We start from the raw sequence: 17,112 nt of genomic DNA on the forward strand, positions 1-17,112 counted from the left end.
GAGGAGGAGGAGGAGGAGGAGGAGGTGGGGGAGGAGGAAGAAGAGCAAGAAAAAGAAGGAGGAGGGGGTGGAGGAGGCGGAGGAGGGGAAGGAGGAGATGGTGGAAGAGGAAGAAGAGGATGAAAAAGAAGGAGGAGGCGGTTCAGGAGGCGGAGGATGAGGTGGTGGAGGAGGAAGAAGAGTAAGAAAAAGAAGGAGGAGGCGGTGGAGGAGGCGGAGGAGGAGGAGGAGGTGGTGGATGAGGAAGAAGAGGACGAAAAAGAAGGAGGAGGCGGTGTAGGAGTCGGAGGAGGAGGTGGTGGAGGTGGTGGAGGAGGAAGAAGAGAACGAAAAAGAAGGGGGAGGCGGTGGAGGAGGAGGAGGTGATGGAGATGGAAAAAGAGGAAGAAAAAGAAGGAGGAGGTGGTGCAGGAGGTGGAGGAGGAGGAGGAGGTGGTGGAGGAGGAAGAAGAGGAAAAAATAGAAGGAGAAGGCGGTGCAGGAGGCAGAGGAGGATGAGTAGGAGGTGATGGAGGAGGAAGAAGATGACGAAAAAGATAGAGGAGGTGGTGGAGGAGGCGAAGGAGGAGGCGGAGGTGGTGGAGGAGGAAGAAGAGGAAGAGAAAAAAAGAGGAAGTGGTGAAGGAGGTGGAGAAGGAGGAGGAGGAGGTGGTGGAGGAGGAAGAAGAGGACGAAAATGGAGGAGGCAGTGGAGAAGGCGGAGGAGGAGGTGGTGGAGGAGGAAGAAGAGGAAGAAAAAGAAGCAGGAGGCGGTGGAGGAGGGGGAGGAGGAGGAGGAGGTGGTGCAGGAGGAAGAAGACGAAGAAAAAGATGGAGAAGGTGGTGGAGGAGGAAGAAGAGGACGAAAAAGAAGAAGGAGGCGGTGGAGGAGGCAGAGAAGGATGTGGTGGAGGAGGAAGAAGAGGAAGAAAAAGAAGCAGGAGGCGGTGGAGGAGGGGGAGGAGGAGGCCGAGGAGGAGGAGGAGGTGGGGGAAGAGGGAGAAGAGGAAGAAAAAGAAGGAGGCGGTGGAGGAGGTGGAGGAGGAGGTGGTGGAGGAGGAAGAAGAGGAAGAAAAAGATGGAGGAGGTGGTGGAGGAGGCAGACGAGGAGGAGGAGGAGGTGGTGGAGGAGGAAGAAGAGGAAGAAAAGGAGGGAGGAGGCGGTGGAGGAGGCGGAGGAGGAAGTGGTGGAGGAGGAAGAAGAGGAAGAAAAAGAAGGAGGACTTGTTGGAGGAGGCGGAGGAGGAGGAGGAGGAGGTGGTGGAGAAGGAAAACGAGGAAGAAAAAGAAGGAGGAGGTGGTGCAAGAGGCGGAGGAAGAGGAGGAGGAGGTGGTGGAGGAGGAAGAAGAGGAAGAAAAAGAAGGAACAGGCGGTGGAGGAGGAAGAGGAGGAGGAGAAGGAGGTGGTGGAGGACGAAGAAGAGGAAGAAAAAGAAGGAGGAGGCGGTGGAGGAGGCGGAGGAGGAGGTGGTGGAGGAGGAAGAAGAGGAAGAAAAATAAGGAGGCGGTGGAGGAGGAGGAGGAGGAGGTGGTGGAGGAGGAAGAAGTGGAAGAAAAAGAAGGAGGAAGCGGTGGAGGAGGTGGATGAGGAGGAGGAGGAGGCGGTGGAGGAGGAAGTAGAGGACGAAAAAGAAGGAGGCGGTGGAGGAGGGAGAGGAGGAGATGGTAGAGGAGGAAAAGAGGGAGGTGGTGGAGGAGGCGGAGGAGGAGGTGGTGGAGGAGGAAGAAGTGGAAGAAAAAGAACGAGGAGGCGGTGGAGGAGGCGGAGGAGGAGGAGGAGGTGGTGTAGGAGGAAGAAGAGGAAGAAAAAGAAGGAGGTGGTGGAGGAGGAGGAGGAGGAGGTGGTGGAGGAGGAAGAAGTGGAAGAAAAAGAAGGAGGAAGCGGTGGAGGAGGTGGATGAGGAGGAGGAGGAGGCGGTGGAGGAGGAAGAAGAGGACGAAAAAGAAGGAGGCGGTGGAGGAGGGAGAGGAGGAGATGGTAGAGGAGGAAAAGAGGGAGGGGGTGGAGGAGGCGGAGGAGGAGGTGGTGGAGGAGGAAGAGGAGGAAGAAAAAGAAGGTGGAGGAGGTGGAGGAGGCGGAGGAGGAGGAGGTGGTGGAGGAGGAAGAAGAGGAAGAAAATGAAGGAGGAGGCGGTGGAGGAGGCGGAGGAGGAGGAGGTCGTGGAGGAGGAAGAAGAGGAAGAAAAAGGAGGAGGTGCTGGAGGAGTTGGAGGAGGAGGAGGAGGTGGTGGAGGAGAAGGAAGAGGAAGAAAAAGGAGGAGGTGGTGGAGGAGGTGGAGGAGGAGGAGGTGGAGGAGGAAGAAGAGGAAGAAAAAGGAGGAGGTGGTGGAGGAGGTGGAGGAGGAGGTGCTGGAGGAGGAAAAAGATGAAGAAAAAGAAGGAGGAGATGGTGGAGGAGGTGGAGGAGAAGGAGGAGGTGGTGGAGGAGGAAGAAGAGGAAGAAAAAGAAGGAGGAGGAGGTGGAGGAGGCGGAGGAGGAGGAGGTGGTGGAGAAGAAAGAAGACGAAGAAAAAGGAGGAGGAGGTGGTGGAGGAGGTGCAGGAGGAGGAGGAGGTGGTGGAGGAGAAAGAAGAGAAAGAAAAGGAGGAGGTGGAGGAGGTGGAGGAGGAGGTGGTGGAGGAGGAAGAAGATGAAGAAAAAGGAGGAGGTGGTGGAGGAGGTGGAGGAGGAGGAGGAGGAGGTGGTGGAAGAGGAAGAAGAGGAAGAAAAAGAAGAAGCAGGAGGTAGATGACGCGGAGGAGGAGGAGGAGGAGGTGGTGGAGGAGGAAGATGAGGACGAAAAAGAAGGAGGAGGCGGTGGAGGAGAAGGAAGAGGAGGTGGTGGAGGAGGAAGAAGAGGGCGAAAAAGAAGGAGGAGGCGGTGGAAAAGGCGGAGGAGGTGGTGGAGGAGGAAGAAGAGGACGCAAAAGCAGGAGGCGGTGGAGGAGGTGGAGGAGGAGGTGGTGGAGGAGGAAGAAGAGGAAGAAAAAGAAGGAGGAGGTGATGGAGAAGGCGGAGGAGGAAGAGGTGGTGGAGGAAGAAGAAGATGAAGAAAAAGAAGGAGGAGGTGGTGGAGGAGGTGGAGGAGGAGGAGGAGGTGGTGGAGGAGGAAGAAAAAGAATAAAAAGAAGGAGGAGGAGGTGGAGGAGGCGGAGGAGGAGGAGGTGGTGGAAGAGGAAGAAGAGGAAGAAAAAGAAGGAGGAGGCGGTGGAGGAGGCGGAGGAGGAGGAGCAGGTGGTGGAGGTGGAAGAGGAAGAAAAAGATGGAGTAGGTGGTGGAGGATGAAGAGGACGTACAAGAAGGAAGGGGAAGTGGAGGAGGCGGAGGAGGAGGAGGAAAAGGTGGTGGATGATGAAAAAGAGGACGAAAAAGAAGGAGGCGGTGGAGGAGGCGGAGGAGGAGGAGGTGGTGGAGGAAGAAGAGGAAGAAAAAGGAGGAGGTGGTGGAGGAGGTGGAGGAGTAGGAGGAGGTGGTCGAGGAGAAAGAAGAGGAAGAAAAAGGTGGAGGTGGTGGAGGAGGTGGAGGAGGAGGTGGTGGAGGAGGAAGAAGAGGAAGAAAAAGGAGGAGGTGGTGGAGGAGGTGGAGGAGGAGGAGGAGGTGGTGGAGGAGGAAGAAGAGGAAGAAAATGAAGGAGGAGGCGGTGGAGCAGGCGGAGGCGGAGGAGGTGGTGGAGAAGGAAGAAGAGGAAGAAAAAGGAGAAGGTGGTGGAGGAGGTGGAGGAGGAGGAGAAGGTGGTGGAAGAGAAAGAAGAGGAAGAAAAAGGAGGAGGTGGTGGAGAAGGCGGAGGAGGATGTGATGGAGGAGGAAGAAGAGGAAGAAAAAGGAGGAGGTGGTGGAGGAGGTGGAGGAGGAGGAGGAGGGTGGTGGAGCAGGAAGAAGAGGAAGAAAAAGAAGGAAGAGGCGGTGGAGGAGGCGGAGGAGGAGGTGGTGGAGGAGGAAGAAGAGGAAGAAAAATAAAGAGGCGGTGGAGGAGGAGGAGGAGGAGGTGGTGGAGGAGAAAGAAGAGGAAGAAAAGGAGGAGGTGGTGGAGGAGGTGGAGGAGGAGGTGGTGGAGGAGGAAGAAGATGAAGAAAAAGGAGGAGGTGGTGGAGGAGGTGGAGGAGGAGGAGGAGGAGGTGGTGGAAGAGGAAGAAGAGGAAGAAAAAGAAGAAGGAGGAGGTAGAGGACGCGGAGGAGGAGGAGGAGGAGGTGGTGGAGGAGGAAGATGAGGACGAAAAAGAAGGAGGAGGCGGTGGAGGAGAAGGAAGAGGAGGTGGTGGAGGAGGAAGAAGAGGGCGAAAAAGAAGGAGGAGGCGGTGGAAAAGGCGGAGGAGGTGGTGGAGGAGGAAGAAAAGCAAGAAAAAGAAGGAGGAGGCGGTGCAGGAGGTGGAGGAGGAGGAGGAGGTGGTCGAGGAGAAAGAAGAGGAAGAAAAAGGTGGAGGTGGTGGAGGAGGTGGAGGAGGAGGTGGTGGAGGAGGAAGAAGAGGAAGAAAAAGGAGGAGGTGGTGGAGGAGGTGGAGGAGGAGGAGGAGGTGGTGGAGGAGGAAGAAGAGGAAGAAAAAGGAGGAGGTGTTGGAGAAGTTGGAGGAGGAGGTGGTGGAGGAGGAAGAAAGGGAAGAAAAAGGAGGAGGTGTTGGAGGAGGTGGTGGAGGAGGTGGAGGAGGAGGTGCTGGAGGAGGATAAAGATGAAGAAAAACAAGGAGGAGATGGTGGAGGAGGCGGAGGAGGAGGAGGAGGTGGTGCAGGAGGAAGAAGAGGAAGAAAAAGGAGGAGGTGGTGGAGGAAGCGGAGGAGGAGGAGGAGGTGGTGGAGGAGAAAGAAAAGGAGGAAAAAGGAGGAGGTGGTGGAGGAGTTGGAGGAGGAGGTGGTGGAGGAGGAAAAAGAGGAAGAAAAAGGAGGAGGTTGTGGAGGAAGTGGAGGAGGAGGAGGTGGTGGTGGAGGAGAAAGAAGAGGAGGAAAAAGGAGGAGGTGGTGGAGGAGTTGGAGGAGGAGATGGTGAAGGAGGAAGAAGAGGAAGAAAAAGGAGGAGGTGTTGGAGGAGGTGGAGGAGGAGGAGGAGGTGGTCGAGGAGAAAGAAGAGGAAGAAAAAGGTGGAGGTGGTGGAGGAGGTGCAGGAGGAGGTGGTGGAGGAGGAAGAAGAGGAAGAGAAAGGAGGAGGTGGTGGAGGAGGTGGAGGAGGAGGAGGAGGTGGTGGAGGAGGTAGAAGAGGAAGAAAATGAAGGAGGAGGCAGTGGAGTAGGCGGAGGAGGAGGAGGTGGTGGAGAAGGAAGAAGAGGAAGAAAAAGGAAGAAGTGGTGGAGGAGGTGGAGGAGAAGGTGAAGGTGGTGGAAGAGAAAGAAAAGGAACAAAAATGAGGAGGTGGTGGAGGAGGAGGAGGAGGTGGTGGAGGAGGAAGAAGAGGAAGAAAAAGGAGGAGGTGGTGGAGGAAGTGGAGGAGGAGGAGGAGGTGGTGGAGGAGAAAGAAGAGGAGGAAAAAGGAGGAGGTGGTGGAAGAGTTGGAGGAGGAGGTGGGTGGAGGAGGAAAAAGAGGAAGAAAAAGGAGGAGGTGGTGGAGGAAGTGGAGGAGGAGGAGGAGGTGGTGGAGGAGAAAGAAGAGGAGAAAAAGGAGGAGGTGGTGGAGGAGTTGGGAGGAGGAGGTGGTGGAGGAGGAAGAAGAGGAAGAAAAAGGAGGAGGTGTTGGAGGAGGTGGAGGAGGAGGTGGTGTAGGAGGAAGAAGAGGAAGAAAAAGAAGGAGGCGGTGGAGGAGGAGGAGAAGGAGGTGGTGGAGGAGGAAGAATTGGAAAAAAAGAAAGAGGAAGTGGTGGAGGAGGTGGAGGAGGAGGAGGAGGAGGCGGTGGAGGAGGAAGAAGAGGACGAAAAAGAAGGAGGCGGTGGAGGAGGCAGAGGAGGAGATAGTAGAGGAGGAAAAGGAGGAGGTGGTGGAGGAGGCAGCGGAGGAGGAGGAGGAGGTGGTGGAGGAGGAAGAGGAGGAAGAAAAACAAGGTGGAGGAGGTGGAGGAGGCGGAGGAGGAGGAGGTGGTGGAGGAGGAAGAAGAGGAAGAAAATGGAGGAGGCAGTGGAGAAGGCGTAGGAGGAGGTGGTGGAGGAGGAAGAAGAGGAAGAAAAAGAAGTAGGAGGCGGTGGAGGAGGGGGAGGAGGAGGAGGAGGTGGTGCAGGAGGAAGAAGACGAAGAAAAAGATGGAGAAGGTGGTGGAGGAGGAAGAAGAGGACGAAAAAGAAGAAGGAGGCGGTGGAGGAGGCGGAGAAGGATGTGGTGGAGGAGGAAGAAGAGGAAGAAAAAGAAGCAGGAGGCGGTGGAGGAGGGGAGGAGGAGGCCGAGGAGGAGGAGGAGGTGGGGGAAGAGGGAGAAGAGGAAGAAAAAGAAGGAGGCGGTGGAGGAGGTGGAGGAGGAGGTGGTGGAGGAGGAAGAAGAGGAAGAAAAAGATGGAGGAGGTGGTGGAGGAGGCAGAGGAGGAGGAGGAAGAGGTGGTGGAGGAGGAAGAAGAGGAAGAAAAGGAAGGAGGAGGCGGTGGAGGAGGCGGAGGAGGAAGTGGTGGAGGAGGAAGAAGAGGAAGAAAAAGAAGGAGGACTTGTTGGAGGAGGCGGAGGAGGAGGAGGAGGAGGTGGTGGAGAAGGAAAACGAGGAAGAAAAAGAAGTAGGAGGTGGTGCAAGAGGCGGAGGAAGAGGAGGAGGAGGTGGTGGAGGAGGAAGAAGAGGAAGAAAAAGAAGGAACAGGCGGTGGAGGAGGAAGAGGAGGAGGAGAAGGAGGTGGTGGAGGACGAAGAAGAGGAAGAAGAAAGAAGGAGGAGGCGGTGGAGGAGGCGGAGGAGGAGGTGGTGGAGGAGGAAGAAGAGGAAGAAAAATAAGGAGGCGGTGGAGGAGGAGGAGGAGGAGGTGGTGGAGGAGGAAGAAGTGGAAGAAAAAGAAGGAGGAAGCGGTGGAGGAGGTGGATGAGGAGGAGGAGGAGGCGGTGGAGGAGGAAGTAGAGGACGAAAAAGAAGGAGGCGGTGGAGGAGGGAGAGGAGGAGATGGTAGAGGAGGAAAAGAGGGAGGTGGTGGAGGAGGCGGAGGAGGAGGTGGTGGAGGAGGAAGAAGTGGAAGAAAAAGAACGAGGAGGCGGTGGAGGAGGCGGAGGAGGAGGAGGAGGTGGTGTAGGAGGAAGAAGAGGAAGAAAAAGAAGGAGGCGGTGGAGGAGGAGGAGGAGGAGGTGGTGGAGGAGGAAGAAGTGGAAGAAAAAGGAGGAAGCGGTGGAGAAGGTGGATGAGGAGGAGGAGGAGGAGGAGGAGGAGGAAGAAGAGGACGAAAAAGAAGGAGGCGGTGGAGGAGGGAGAGGAGGAGATGGTAGAGGAGGAAAAGAGGGAGGTGGTGGAGGAGGCGGTGGAGGAGGTGGTGGAGGAGGAAGAGGAGGAAGAAAAAGAAGGTGGAGGAGGTGGAGGAGGCGGAGGAGGAGGAGGTGGTGGAGGAGGAAGAAGAGGAAGAAAATGAAGGAGGAGGCGGTGGAGGAGGCGGAGGAGGAGGAGGTGGTGGAGGAGGAAGAAGAGGAAGAAAAAGGAGGAGGTGCTGGAGGAGTTGGAGGAGGAGGAGGAGGTGGTGGAGGAGAAAGAAGAGGAAGAAAAAGGAAGAGGTGGTGGAGGAGGTGGAGGAGGAAGAAGAGGAAGAAAAAGGAGGAGGTGGTGGAGGAGGTGGAGGAGGAGGTGCTGGAGGAGGAAAAAGATGAAGAAAAAGAAGGAGGAGATGGTGGAGGAGGTGGAGGAGAAGGAGGAGGTGGTGGAGGAGGAAGAAGAGGAAGAAAAAGAAGGAGGAGGAGGTGGAGGAGGCGGAGGAGGAGGAGGTGGTGGAGAAGAAAGAAGAGGAAGGAAAAGGAGGAGGAGGTGGTGGAGGAGGTGCAGGAGGAGGAGGAGGTGGTGGAGGAGAAAGAAGAGGAAGAAAAGGAGGAGGTGGTGGAGGAGGTGGAGGAGGAAGTGGTGGAGGAGGAAGAAGATGAAGAAAAAGGAGGAGGTGGTGGAGGAGGTGGAGGAGGAGAGGAGGAGGTGGTGGAAGAGGAAGAAGAGGAAGAAAAAAGAAGAAGGAGGAGGTAGAGGACGCGGAGGAGGAGAAGGAGGAGGTGGTGGAGGAGGAAGATGAGGACGAAAAAGAAGGAGGAGGCGGTGGAGGAGAAGGAAGAGGAGGTGGGGAGGAGGAAGAAGAGGGCGAAAAAGAAGGAGGAGGCGGTGGAAAAGGCGAGGAGGTGGTGGAGGAGGAAGAAGAGGACGCAAAAGCAGGAGGCGGTGGAGGAGGTGGAGGAGGAGTGCTGGAGGAGGAAAAAGATGAAGAAAAATAAGGAGGAGATGGTGGAGGAAGCGGAGGAGGAGGAGGAGGTGGTGCAGGAGGAAGAAGAGGAAGAAAAAGGAGGAGGTGGTGGAGGAAGTGGAGGAGGAGGAGGAGGTGGTGGAGGAGGAAGAAGAGGAAGAATGAAGGAGGAGGCAGTGGAGTAGGCGGAGGAGGAGGAGGAGGTGGTGCAGGAGGAAGAAGAGGAAGAGAAAGGAGGAGGTGGTGGAGGAGGTGGAGGAGGAGGAGGAGGTGGTGGAGGAGGAAGAAGAGGAAGAAAATGAAGGAGGAGGCAGTGGAGTAGGCGGAGGAGGAGGAGGAGGTGGTGCAGGAGGAAGAAGAGGAAGAGAAAGGAGGAGATGGTGGAGGAGGTGGAGGAGAAGGAGGAGGTGGTGGAGGAGGAAGAAGAGGAAGAAAAAGGAGGAGGAGGTGGAGGAGGCGGAGGAGGAGGAGGTGGTGGAGAAGAAAGAAGAGGAAGAAAAACGAGGAGGAGGTGGTGGAGGAGGTGCAGGAGGAGGAGGAGGTGGTGGAGGAGAAAGAAGAGGAAGAAAAGGAGGAGGTGGTGGAGGAGGTGGAGGAGGAGGTGGTGGAGGAGGAAGAAGATGAAGAAAAAGGAGGAGGTGGTGGAGGAGGTGGAGGAGGAGGAGGAGGAGGTGGAGGAGGTGTGGAGGAGGAAGATGAGACGAAAAAGAAGGAGGAGGCGGTGGAGGAGAAGGAAGAGGAGGTGGTGGAGGAGGAAGAAGAGGGCGAAAAAGAAGGAGGAGGCAGTGGAAAAGGCGGAGGAGGTGGTGGAGGAGGAAGAAAAGCAAGAAAAAGAAGGAGGAGGCGGTGGGGGAGGTGGAGGAGGAGGAGGAGGTGGTCGAGGAGAAAGAAGAGGAAGAAAAAGGTGGAGGTGGTGGAGGAGGTGGAGGAGGAGGTGGTGGAGGAGGAAGAAGAGGAAGAAAACGGAGGAGGTGGTGGAGGAGGAGGTGGTGGAGGAGGAAGAAAGGAAGAAAAAGGAGGAGGTGGTGGAGGAGGTGGTGGAGGAGGTGGAGGAGGAGGTGCTGGAGGAGGAAAAAGATGAAGAAAAATAAGGAGGAGATGGTGGAGGAGGCGGAGGAGGAGGAGGAGGTGGTGCAGGAGGAAGAAGAGGAAGAAAAAGGAGGAGGTGGTGGAGGAAGTGGAGGAGGAGGAGGAGGTGGTGGAGGAGAAAGAAAAGGAGGAAAAAGGAGGAGGTGGTGGAGGAGTTGGAGGAGGAGGTGGTGGAGGAGGAAAAAGAGGAAGAAAAAGGAGGAGGTGTTGGAGGAGGTGGAGGAGGAGGAGGAGGTGGTCGAGGAGAAAGAAGAGGAAGAAAAAGGTGGAGGTGGTGGAGGAGGTGGAGGAGGAGGTGGTGGAGGAGGAAGAAGAGGAAGAGAAAGGAGGAGGTGGTGGAGGAGGTGGAGGAGGAGGAGGAGGTGGTGGAGGAGGAAGAAGAGGAAGAAAATGAAGGAGGAGGCAGTGGAGTAGGCGGAGGAGGAGGAGGTGGTGGAGAAGGAAGAAGAGGAAGAAAAAGGAGGAGGTGGTGGAGGAGGTGGAGGAGGAGGTGAAGGTGGTGGAAGAGAAAGAAGAGGAACAAAAATGAGGAGGTGGTGGAGGAGGAGGAGGAGGAGGCGGTGGAGGAGGAAGAAGAGGACGAAAAAGAAGGAGGCGGTGGAGGAGGGAGAGGAGGAGCTGGTAGAGGAGGAAAAGAGGGAGGTGGTGGAGGAGGCGGAGGAGGAGGTGGTGGAGGAGGAAGAGGAGGAAGAAAAAGAAGGTGGAGGAGGTGGAGGAGGCGGCGGAGGAGGAGGTGGTGGAGGAGGAAGAAGAGGAAGAAAATGAAGGAGGAGGCGGTGGAGGAGGCGGAGGAGGAGGAGGTGGTGGAGGAGGAAGAAGAGGAAGAAAAAGGAGGAGGTGCTGGAGGAGTTGGAGGAGGAGGAGGAGGTGGTGGAGGAGAAAGAAGAGGAAGAAAAAGGAGGAGGTGGTGGAGGAGGTGGAGGAGGAGGTGGTGGAGGAGGAAGAAGAGGAAGAAAAAGGAGGAGGTGGTGGAGGAGGTGGAGGAGGAGGTGCTGGAAGAGGAGAAAGATGAAGAAAAAGAAGGAGGAGATGGTGGAGGAGGTGGAGGAGAAGGAGGAGGTGGTGGAGGAGGAAGAAGAGGAAGAAAAAGAAGGAGGAGGAGGTGGAGGAGGCGGAGGAGGAGGAGGTGGTGGAGAAGAAAGAAGAGGAAGAAAAAGGAGGAGGAGGTGTTGGAGGAGGTGGAGGAGGAGGAGAAGGTGGTCGAGGATAAAGAAGAGGAAGAAAAATGTGGAGGTGGTGGAGGGGGTGGAGGAGGAGGTGGTGGAGGAGGAAGAAGAGGAAGAAAAAGGAGGAGGAGGTGGAGGAGGTGGAGGAGGAGGAGGAGGTGGTGGAGGAGGAAGAAGAGGAAGAAAATGAAGGAGGAGGCGGTGGCTTAGGCGGAGGAGGAGGAGGTGGTGGAGAAGGAAGAAGAGGAAGAAAAAGGAGGAGGTGGTGGAGGAGGAGGAGGAGGAGGAGAAGGTGGTGGAAGAGAAAGAAGAGGAAGAAAAAGGAGGAGGTGGTGGAGGAGGTGGAGGAGGAGGTGGTGGAGGAGGAAGAAGAGGAAGAAAAAGCAGGAGGTGGTGGAGGAGGTGGAGGAGGAGGAGGAGGTGGTGGAGCAGGAAAAAAAGGAAGAAAAAGAAGGAAGAGGCGGTGGAGGAGGCGGAGGAGGAAGTGGTGGAGGAGGAAGAAGAGGACGAAAAAGATGGAGAAGGTGGTGGAGGAGGCGGATGAGGAGGAGGAGGAGGTGGTGGAAGAGAAAAAGGAAGAAAAGAAGGAGGCAGTGGAAGAGGCGGAGGAGGAGGAGGAGGAAGTGGTGGAGGAGGAAGAAGTGCAAGAAAAAGAAAGAGGAGGCAGTGGAGGAGGTGGAGGAGGAGGAGGAGGAGGTGGTGTAGGAGGAAGAAGAGGAAGAAAAAGAAGGAGGCGGTGGAGGAGGCGGAGGAGGAGGAGGTGGTTGAGGAGGAAGAAGAGGAAGAAAAAGGTGGAGGTGTTGGAGGAGGTGGAGGAGGAGGTGCTGGAGGAGGAAAAAGATGAAGAAAAAGAAGGAGGAGATGGTGGAGGAGGTGGAGGAGAAGGAGGAGGTGGTGGAGGAGGAAGAAGAGGAAGAAAAAGAAGGAGGAGTAGGTGGAGGAGGCGGAGGAAGAGGAGGTGGTGGAGGAGGAAGAAGAGGAAGAAAATGAAGGAGGAGGCGGTGGAGGAGGCGGAGGAGGAGGTGGAGAAGGAAGAAGAGGAAGAAAACGGAGGAGGAGTTGGTGGAGGAGGTGGAGGAGGAGGAGGAGGTGGTGGAGGAGAAAGAAGAGGAAGAAAAGGAAGAGGTGGTTGAGGAGGAAGAAGAGGAAGAAAAAGGAGGAGGTGGTGGAGGAGGTGGAGGAGGAGGAGGAGGTGGTGGAAGAGGAAGAAGAGGAAAAAAAGAAGAAGGAGGAGGTAGAGGCCACGGAGGAGGAGGAGGAGCAGGTGGTGGAGAAAGAAGAAGAGGACGAAAAAGAAGGAGGATGCGGTGGAGGAGGAGGAAGAGTAGGCGGTGGAGGAGGAAGAAGAGGGCGTAAAAGAAGGAGGAGGCAGTGGAGAAGGCGGAGGAGGTGGTGGAGGAGGAAGAAAAGGAAGAAAAAGAAGGAGGAGGCGGTGGAGGAGGTGGAGGAGGAGGAGGAGGTGGTGGAGGAGGAAGAAGAGGACGAAAAAGGAGGAGGCGGTGGAGTAGGCGGAGGAGGAAGAGGTGGTGGAGGAGGAAGAAGAGGCAGAAAACGAAGGAGACGGCGGATGAGGAGGAAGAAGAAGCAGAAGAAAGAGGAGGCGGAGGCGGAGGCGGAGGAGGAGGAGGAGGAGGTGGTGGAGGAGTATGAAGAAGAAGAAAAAGAAGGAGGTGGCGGTGGAGGAGGCGGAGGAGTAGGAGGAGGAAGAAGAGGAAGTAAAAGGAGGCGGTGGAGGAGGCGGAGGAGGTGGTGGAGGAGGAAGAAGAGGAAGAAAAAGTAGGAGGAGGCGGTGCACGAGGCGGAGGAGGAGAAGGAGGAGGAGGTGGTGGAGGAGGAAGAAGAAGAAGAAAAGGTGGAGGCGGAGGAGGAGGAGGAAGAAGAAGAAGAAGAGTATGACTGAGAAAAGTAAACAAGAGAGCTGCCATGAGCCCCGGAACATACTGAAACAGCTCTGAGAGCCCAAGAGGCTTTGGTCCTGAACTTGAGGCTTACTGTTCCCAGTAAAAGATGCCTTTCTTCAGAGGCTCTAAAACCAGGAGTTTAGGGGGGAGCCTGGCTTTGGTTACTGTAGCTGGGAAGAAGCTGTGGCGTGGTGAAACTGCCTAACTGCCTGTCTGTCTCCAAGCAGATCATAAACGTCATACTATGTTTCCTTAGCACGTAGGACTAGCCTGGCACGGTGAGGGTGCTTAATATTTGTGGAGTCAATGAATGAAGGTCTCATATTGGAATAAGACAAACAGAGTTTATTTTCTGGCTCTGTAAGTTATTTCAAACCCCAGCTTAGAACTGGATATCTTGTTTTAAAAGACAATTAACATAAAAGCAATTATGCTGTAATAGGAATTATTTATTTATTTTAGGTGTTTCTTATGATACTAGCTCTTTTTTTCATTTCTATTGGTGGTTTCAAGTCATTCACTCAATCGACAATATTCATTGAGTCCTCACTAAACAGAGAAAGCCAAGAAAGATAATTATCAACTGTTTTAATCTGGTTCAATCCATGAGCTAAACCATAGGGTAATAAAGTACTCAGGGTCCTAGAGGGTCCTGTGTAAGTACAGTCAAGGTGATATACCACAAGAGAGCTGAGGTTAGGTCACCTGGTTACTAAGGAGTTTCTCAGGAAAAAGAAACTTATGCAATAGACCCTTGACATTCCCAGGGAATGGATCCTGAGCTCTTTCTTTGCAAATTCTTAATCCTAGCTCTTTCCTAAAAATTATCCGTCTCTGGCGCCAAGGATTTCCCATGCATAGACACAAATTCTAAATCTATAGCTCGTTCAACTCTCACACCTGATCTCTCCCCTGGTAGCTGTTTCTCCAGAGGATTTCTCCTGAAGTCTCCTGAGGAGATGCCTTCACTGCCCTCCACATTATGTGAATGTGGGCCTCAGCACAATTCCAAAATACTGACTGCATTGATTTGCTGCTGCTCATACATAGCTGAGATGGCTATTGTCAACTTAGTGAATGTCAGTGATCTGCTGGCTCTGTTAAAGTCCCACCTAATGCAATACAAGTCAGAAACGTGACATGTCAGCTGGTACAGCAGGAAACGAGAACATACAGACATTCCGCTCTCAGGATTTGCATCTGGTAGGAACGACAGAGCCATTTCCAGGGATGGCTGTGAATTATCCGTGCTTTCAAAGACTCTGTGGCCCCCAAATTTCTCCACCCCCAGGTCACCTAAAACACCAATGGCCCCAATCACACAGTGGGAGGAGTTTGCATTCACTGAGTTATGACATTTTATGCCTTCCCCCCGCCACAGCTCCCGCCGCCTCTCTCCTGCTCTCCAGCCACTTTGCTAATCTGTGAGCCCCTTAAGGGTGCCCCCACCGCAGGTATTTGCATGTGTTGTCCCTCTGCCTAGGGTGATGCTCTCACTCCCTTGTCCACAGCACGCATTCGAAGACCACACTCCCAAGAGGCCACCCTTTCCAACACAGCAGTCCTGCCACTCTCTAACCCCTTACTCTGCTTTATTTTTTCTCCTAGGCCTTGTGACTGCTTGACTTGTTATGTCTCTCTTTATAATGAGAATATAAGCTCCAGGAGAACTGAAACTTTGCCTTTTTCACTGTTGTGTCCCCAATTCCACAAACAGTGGTACACGGTAAGTGCTTAGCAAACATGTGCTGAATGAATTAATAAGAGAGTGAGTGAATGGGCACTGAAATATATAGACACCATGTGAAGCTTTTGAGAAAAGGCTCTCTGAGAGATGGGACAAAGAAAAGATGCTCTCTGAGGTCTACAGGATTTAACGTAGCTCTTTTTTAGGTAGAGGAGCCTGAACATTTAGGGCACGAGGATACTGGATGCCAGGATCCCAGAAAAATCCAGAAACCCGGCCACACAAATGTTGCATTTTCATTGAGTGGCACCTCCAACATGTTACCCATGCCCAACAGGGCTCAGTTCTGCCCTTCCTCTGTCCTCCCTGAAACTGCTTATCCCCCTAACACCCACCACTTGCTGAGGAACCGTGAGAAGGGTCTCACTATTACCCTGTAATCACTGCAGGTCAATGACAAGGAGCTTGGGAGGCATTTCAGTTTGAGCGGCTGGTGAGCAGAGCAGGACGGGCAAGGGCTGCTACTCACCAGGATCTGTTCAACTCACATCAGTGTCCATTCCACTTACCTCGGTAGCCAATTCCTACCAACTGTTTGTGCTTTCCTATTTAAAGTGATGAAAGGTAACACAAACATTGGGGGAAAAAGCAACTTCAAGACCCATATACGGTAACAATCTAACGACATAAATATCATGGTAAAGTTATTTCCAAATATCTGGAAAGGAATCCTTATACACACGGAAACTGAATTGGTGTAATGGTTAATCTCTACGAATAATTCACTGTGGCCAGGTAGTCAGACAGATCCATAACTGACCCTTTATACAAATCTTAGAGGAGTCCCAAGACCCGAATTCCAACTTCTACGAGTTACGCTTAAGTACAGGTTCTAATATCCATCTTACAACTTTGGGCTCCTAAGTAATAATGCTAATAGGTAATATTTATTTAGCACAAATTATGTTTGCCCTGATCTGAACTTGTTATGTGCAAACTCTAACAGAGGTGCAATGTGGTTAAGAGCTCATTTTGCCTAAACTGACAAATGGAGAGCCATCGAAACCTGATTTGTTGAAAGACTACTAAACAAGCTGGGGTAGGAGTCTGAATAAAGGCTGGGTCCTCTGGCTCTTGACTGATTGTGAAATCTTTACCTTGCCTTTGTAACACTGCAACAAGGACAAATACGACAAGGAGTGGAATTTGTAAATGGGTATGTGTGACCTTTTGTGCAAACATGCGGTAGATCATGAGCAAAAAAAAAAAAAAAAAAAAAAAAATCAGTTTTCTACCGGTAAAAATAATTAGCAGGGCTTCCCTGCTGGCGCACTGGTTGAGAGCCCGCCTGCCGATGCAGGGGACATGGGTTCGAATCCCAGTCCAGGAAGATCTTACATGCCGCGGAGCGGCTGGGCCCGTGAGCCATGGCCCCTGAGCCTGCACGTCCGGAACCTGTGCTCTGCAACGGGAGAGGCCATAGCAGTGAGAGGCCTGCATACCACAAAAAAAATAAAAAAAACCTAAAAATTTGCAGTTTCTTACAAAATTAAATATAGTCTCACCATACAATCAAGCAGTTGCACTCTTTGCTATTTCCTCAGATGAGCTGAAAACTTACATCCACACCAAAACCTGCACACAAATGTTTATAGTAGTTGTATTCATAATTGCAGAAAAAATTGGAAGCAACCAAGATGTCCTTCAGCACGTGAGTGGATAAATAAAGGGTCATACAAAACACAATGGAATATTATTCACCAATACAAGGAAATGAGCTATAAAAGCACTAAACGTGGAGGAAACTTAAAGGCATATTACTACGAGAAAGAAGTCATGTGGAAAAGACAAAACTATGGAAGCAGTAAAATGATCAGTGGTTGTCGGGGGGGGAGGGGGGATGATTAGGCAGAGCACAGAGGATTTTTAGGCAATGAATCTATTCTGTATGGTATTATAAGTGTAGATACATGTCATTATACATTGGTCAAATCCATAGACTGTACAACACCAAGAGTGAATAAATTAAACTAAGGACTCTGGGTGATAATGAGGTGTCAGTGCAGGTTGTTCGACTGTAACAAATGTTCCCTTCTGGTGTGGATGCTGGTGGAGAAGCATGGGACCGATTATGTTGGAATCCCCTGTATTTTCCACTTAATTTTGTTGCGAAGTACTCTGCAAAAATAAAGTCTATTAATTAAAAGAAAAGTTAATGTGTAAGCCTGGGGGTGTGGTGAGGAACACAAGAGTAGAACTAAGCATCACAGAAAGAATACGAGTGGATGTCCTAGGCATTGGGCTGGCCCTAGAGGCCAGGAGAGTGTCTGAATGCACATCAAATTAACTGAGTACCTCTTACATGCCTGTTACATTTACAACCCCAGTATCGTCACAAAATTCTCGCATTGTAATTCTGGCTCAGAGAAAATCAATGATTTTTTGGCTGAAGGTCCCACGACTAGACAGTAGCAAAGCACAGGTTTGAATGCCATTTCTGCTGACTCTAAGTCCAGTTCTCCCCTCTAAGTAACTGCTGGAAAGCTCAAAGCAGTGACTATGGAAAAGTTTGCTTTACGAAAGACATCACGCTTCAGATTCAACTTTGCACATACGCATACAGAGTGGGTCCATGGATGGACTGAGTTTGTAGCTGGAGGGATAACACAAAACCACATCAACAGCATCACATTTATTTACTTCACCATTAAAAGAAAAATAAGAGGCTGCAGGGGAGGTGATAGGGAAGGAGAACTGAATAGAGAACTGTTATTACTATCCAGAGTAATAGCCTTTCTGGAATTTCCCATACCAAGGACAAAACTTCATAATGGACAGAGTCAGCTTCCCCTGGGGGTCACCCTCTCTGCCATTATGGGGAAGGAAAACTTCTGCAGCTCTGGAGAGGGGCCAGGGAAGGTGGCCTCACAGTCTGGTGACAATGCAGACCTCCCCAAGTCTCCTTTCTTCTCTACAGTGCATGCCAGGGACACGGCCCATCTTCCTCACCTCTTCATGCCCACACTCATCTTATTGTTCCATCCCCAAGCCTGGCTGGAAAGG

At 53.1% G+C, this 17,112-nt stretch overlaps 1 pseudogene; it reads right to left on the reverse strand.

The window, feature by feature from the left end:
• The window catches only part of LOC137230792 (lysine-specific demethylase 4D-like), a 46,325-nt pseudogene that overhangs the window by 18,397 nt on the left and 10,816 nt on the right, over nt 1-17,112 (reverse strand).

Source organism: Pseudorca crassidens, chromosome 9 (assembly GCF_039906515.1).
Source record: "Pseudorca crassidens isolate mPseCra1 chromosome 9, mPseCra1.hap1, whole genome shotgun sequence".
NCBI lineage: Eukaryota > Metazoa > Chordata > Mammalia > Artiodactyla > Delphinidae > Pseudorca > Pseudorca crassidens.